Source organism: Notamacropus eugenii, chromosome 6, assembly GCF_028372415.1.
Source record: "Notamacropus eugenii isolate mMacEug1 chromosome 6, mMacEug1.pri_v2, whole genome shotgun sequence".
NCBI classification, from domain to species: domain Eukaryota; kingdom Metazoa; phylum Chordata; class Mammalia; order Diprotodontia; family Macropodidae; genus Notamacropus; species Notamacropus eugenii.
Genome location: NC_092877.1, coordinates 317,371,074 through 317,377,073, shown reverse-complemented (window position 1 = coordinate 317,377,073; position 6,000 = coordinate 317,371,074).

The window sequence follows — 6,000 nt, the reverse complement described above, 5'->3', positions numbered from 1 at the left end:
TATATGTGTATATATGTGCATGTTTATAGATATCTATATGATATGCATGTATGTATTTTGCATGTAGTTGGTTACATCTATGTATGTGTATACACACATATTCATGCTTAATTGCAGCCTTCTTTAGGGTTGAGGGGAAGAAGGAAAGGAAAAAATAAAGTAAAAAGTGCACAGCAGAGAACAAAGGAAAACCAAGGAAGCAGAGAAAAGCTGGTCAGTTTTGAAAGCAGTGTGTAATGTTATATAGGTTTTCTTAAAACAGAAATTTATTGTTCTATATTAAATCCTCTCTTACAGTCTTCAGTGTATGTGCTAATTTTTTTCTTTTCTCAATTTGTATTTAAGAGTAAAATTTTTTTAAAAATTACAAAAAAGAAAGAAATGATAAGCAGGTGGATTTCAAAAAAAGTTGGAAAGACTTACATGAACTGATGCTGAGGAAAGTGAGCAGAACCAGGACAACATCGTATACAGTAACAGCAACATTGTGAGATGATCATCTATGATTGATTTATCTCTTCTCAGCAATACAATGACCCAAAACAATTCCAAAAGACCCATGACAGAGAATGCTATCCTCATACAGAGAAAGAACTTTGGAGTCTGAATGTAGATCAAAGCATGCTATTTTCACTTTTTTGTTGTTTTTGTTATTCATGGTTTTTCCCTTTTTTTCTGTTTCTTCTTTTACAATATGACTAATGTGGAAATATGTTTGACATAATGAAGTATGGTTAAAGAAACATTATTTTATTAAATATTTGACCAATTTATATTTTAATACTTACATAAGTATTTACAAAAAGACCACTGAGAAAATAATTACCATTTAAGATTACTAGGAGAAAACCCATGTGCTCCACTGGTATTTCATAATGTCAAGAGAAATGAAGAAAGACTCTCCCAAAATATTGGGTGGATAGCCTGTGATGAACTTATTAGAGAATTTAAACAAGAGTTGTACAGAATGTGCAGATTATAGAGGATTTGCATCACTGTTGAATGGACTGATACATAGATGAGAGCACAGATCCACTTGAGCATTAGAGTGTATGATTAATTATGCTAATAGTTTTCCTAATGTTGAACTATTTTTACCTCTCCGGCATAAATTCAACTTGATCATAATAAATTTTTTTACATACAACACGTCACATATCTCTTCTCTAAGATTTTATGTTAAAATTTTACATATATGGTTATTAATGGTCAATAAATCTAGCTACTTTTCTCTGCCTGGTTTTTGTATAAGGACAATATTTATCTCCAAAAATAAATATGGAAGAATTTCTTTCCTGAGTATTTAAAAATATTTGTACCATATGTATTATTAATAGCTCTCTAAAGATTTGATAAAATTCATTTATAAATTCATAATGATCAGGATTTTCCCCTCAGTGTTTCATTTATGACTTGTTCTACTTCTATTACTTAGATTGAGTTGTTCAAGAGCTTGATCTTTTGCTTTGCTAATCTGAGTTTTATACTTCTATGATAGTCATCCATTTCCTTTTTTTCCCCAGGGTTTATTGGCACATAGATGTACACAATAGGGTTGAGGTTTGGATGAGTCATTTCATTGCTCTTCATTGATATAAATTTTACCAGTGCAGGTCAGCTATTTCCCCGAAACTTACAGTCTTACAGGGTTGTATATGGAAAAGAGAGGCCAATTGACTTGCCCAGGGTCTCACAGTCAGTATATATCAGAGGCAGGGAATTGAACCCAGGTCTTTCCAGCTCCTAGGCCAGCTCTCTATCAATTGTGCTCCATAATTTCTAATAAATCAGTTTGCTTCTGTTCTGGTTGTAAACTTATCTTGCTCATTTTCACTTTGGGCAATTATATTTTCTTTTTGATTAAGTTAGCTGAACTGCAATTTTGTTGTTAGAGATAGGCAAAAGGAAATCATTCCAAGTGGAAGGAGTGGAATAAGTAAAAGTAAAGAGGCAGAAGAGTACGAATCCCATTCAAGGAATGATGAGTGGTACAATTTGTCACATGGTAGAGTGGGCTGAGGGGAGCAATGGAAGAAGAGGTTAGAAAGACAGGTTGGGTCTAGATCATGGAGGTTCTTGAATACTAAGTTGAGGTATTTGCATTTTCACCATAATATCACAGAATCTCAGTCAGAAAGGACTTCTTGAATCTTGCAAGTCATAGGGTCTTTCAACCTTTGCTAGATGTCTTCCAGTGAAAGGAAATCCATTGTCTCCCATGGCAGTCCATCCCACTTTGGCATAATTTTAATATAATTTATTGTTATTTTTAATTAAATTAATATGATTAATTTATTATAATTAACATAAAAATAAATTAACAAAACTAAATTTCAATAGGAAGGTTTTCTTTTCATCAAGCTTAAATTTGTCCCTTTGTAATTCATTACTTTCTGGGGTTGGGCAAAACAGGACCAATCTCTCTTCTATGTTCAGTCCTTCAATATTGGAAGGCAATATGACCCCTGTCACTCTCAAGTACTCTCTTCTATAAGCTAAACTACCAAGTTCCTCCAGCCAGTCTTCACATGGCACAATAGAAAGGTCCTTTACCATTTTGGTTGGCCACTTCTTATCAATGATAAATTGACCTTCAACTTATCAACATCTTTCTTATAATATGGCACCCAGAAATGAATATAGTATTCTAGACTGGTTTGACCAGGTTAAATGAGAGCAAAATTACCAGTGTGGTATAGTGGAAAGAGCACTAGACTTTGAACCAAAAAAACTTAGGTTCAAATGCCATTCCTGATACTTATTAACTGTGTTGATGCTAGACAAGTCACTTAATCTCTCCAAGCTTCAGTTTTCTCAAATGTAAAATGAGAAGGTTCAACTAGAAAGCCTCTAAGGATCCTTCAGACTCTAAATCTAAGATTCTATGACCTTCCTAGTCCTGAACAGTCAAAGATCTTAATTTTTTGACTGCCATGTCAAAATGTTAACTCACAAATCAAACCTACAGTATAGTAAAAATTCTGGCCCTTTTTCAAATGTACTGCTGTCTAGACCCACTTCCCAATTTTATACTTAAAAAGTTCAATGAATTAACCCAAGTGTGAGACTTCCTAGGCAAAAAGAAGACACTGCAGGCTTCTGAGCAGGATAGTGAAATGATTGTATTGGCACATTAGGAGAATTATTTAGGTAGTTTTTAAAGGTTGGATTGGAGAGCACAGAATATGGAGAAATTGAGACCAGTTAAAAGGCTGTTATAAAAATCCAGTTGTGGCTTACCAATATGGTGGCAATGTAAATAGAAAGGATAAACTCAGCTTAGATGCTACCTTTTCCATGAAGCCTTCTTGGACTATCTCAGCTGTTAGTATTCTCATATTCCTTAAATTAATTTGTATTATATTTATATTATTCTCTGTATGCATGCTCTATCTATTTGGGCAGGCACTGTTATAGCACCTAGAATCATACCTTTTGCATTGCAGGCCCATAAGGGACATTTCAAAGTGAGAATATAAGAAAATTTGGTGAATGATTAGCTAAGGATGATATGAGAGAAAGATGAGTTCTCAAAAAGAAAAGGGATAGAGACAATAGATAGAGGGGATAGACAGATAGGCACATGGACTGCTTTTTAGGTCTCAGTGGAACTCTTCATTTTGCAGGTAAGAAAACTGAAGCCCAGAGAGGGAAATGACTCATTTAGGATCACACAGCATAATAACAGAGACAAGTGTAGAATCCAGGTTTCAAAATTTCCAGTGTATTGGTGACAAAATAAACAGTAGAACCTTCAACAGAATTGTTTATCAATTAATGTCAGTGCTATGGGCAACTCTCCCAAACTGTATGACAAAGAGAAGGCACTGACTTGCTTTGATAGGGAGTTTCTTCACTGGTCTATCTTTATTCCACTTTTAAAAGGATACATTGCCCCAAAAAGTGACTGGAGATAGGAGAGGCAGGAAAATGCTTCCCAGACTGGAATGAAAAGAAGAGAAGGCTTGGGTGCTAAGAAGCAAATAAAAAAAGGTATGAATAGAATAAAAGAGGTGGAATATAAGATCAAAGTGACAGCATGCAGAGAGACTGAGGAAAGAGCAATGAGGAACAGAAAAGGCAGTAGGATGGACTTTCTGGAAGACACAGACAGAAAATACTGTTGTGGGATAGATGTAGATAAAGATTAAAGAAGGGCTTGAGGTTCAAGAGAGATAACAATCAGTCAGAGAGTCGTGCAAAGGACATAGAAGTGGGGAACAGGGATTGGGGTGGGAGGACTGTGGGAGGGAGGAATATGTGGAGAGGGAGAATGGCGGGAGATGAGACAATAATTCTATTTCTGGTCCTGTCCCTCCTCTCTCAGGGCCTCCAGCAGAGGGCATGTTCTCCCCAAAAGTAGGAAGTGGGCGGCTCCCAGCTGCCGGCCAGATGTGGACAGCTGGACTGCGGGAGATGGGAAAGAGGACCAGAGTTCCTGGGGCACTGTATGGGGTGGGGGGAGCAGGGCGGGGAGAGAACGATGGAGAAGTAGAGCGAGGGGACGATAGAGGGTGATGCCAGGGCACACACACCCTACTCTCTCCCACCATCCCAAGCCTTTCTTACTCAGGACATCTCCAAGGAACTCCAAACTATCTCCTGAGTTTTTAACTATTCAGGCTGGGCTGAGGGAGGAAGGGGATGACTATAAGTGGAGGTGGGTATGGAATGAGATCCCTATTCTGTAAAAGAGGCGAGTAGGGACAGAAGTGACGGTCTGTGGACCTATCTAAAAGAGGACTTTTTTGTCCCCTAGCCCAATAATAAAGTTTCTCTTCTTTCCCCTGCCCTCCACCCCTCCCTTTGTCATAAGCATATGCTAACCGCCTCCTTCCCCGTCCCCCACCGAGATCGAAGGTTGGGGCGGCGGGGAGCGGGAATTGAGGAAATGTGTGTCTCAGAACTGTCACTTTGAACCATGAGATAAGGTAAGAGAACCTCTGGACAGAGTCAGAGCAAAGCTTTCTTGGGGCTGGGGGAAAGGCAGATGTCAAAGCTGAAAATCATATTAAGGACGCGAGGGACAATGGCAAGGGCGGGGCAGCCGCGAAGGAGAGAGGGGAGCTACCAGGAAACAGTGACCCTAGGAGACCCCCCTCTCTATGATTTGCCCCCTCCCACTCACTTCTCCCCTCCTCCCTGTTCTCCCGGGCCCCTCCCAGACTCTGGCCCCGCCCTTGCCCCCGGCTCCTCGGGTAATCAGCTGCTTCGTGGCTGTAATTGGCGGTGCCTACCGGCCCTGCGGAGGGCGACTGAAAGGGAGGATGGGGGGCGGGGGGGTGTAGAATAGAGGGAGGTTAATTGCAGGGCTGTAGGGCCGCAGTCTCAGCTGTGGCTCTGCTTGGCTGGGGTGGGTGTGGGGGAGGAGTTCGAAGTGAGGGGAGGCCAGAGGTGGGTGCGCTCGCCTCTTAGCAGGCCGTGGCTGGAGCGGCCTGACCCGTCGCGTGCGGTGGTCAGAAGGTCACCTCCCCAGGGGAGAGTGGGACAGAAAGAGGGACACAGAATGAAGCATGTAGGGAGAACCGGAAGGAGGGGGAGGAGGGCGGGGGGAAGCAGAGTCTGAGAGGCTGGGGGTGGGGACCGAAGGAGGGGAGAGAATCCTTTACTTCAGAGCTATGAGACGGTCTCTGACTCTTGGGGGATTGATGGGACACTTCTCAAAGGCCAGATCCCCGAAACAGCTGGATAGTTGGGGGAAGGGAGGAGACTGTCCTGGGGGCACCTCTCTTCTGGATTTCTGTTCCTGACTCCGCCCTCGGTCCCTCTCCCCTGCCTCGCCCCTCTCCCCGAGTGTCCCCGGGGCCGCCCCCACCCTGGGGAAGAATGTACCCTCCTGGCGCAGCGCTTGCCATGGCAACGGCACACCCCCACCCCCGCTCACCGCAGCGGAGGCTGGGGTGGGAGGGGAGGATGAAGGGGGGGTGGTGGTGACAGGAACCTCCCTGCCCCGGGGAAGCTTGTCGGCTGCCCTTGTTGCCACAGCAACTGGGGTGCCCG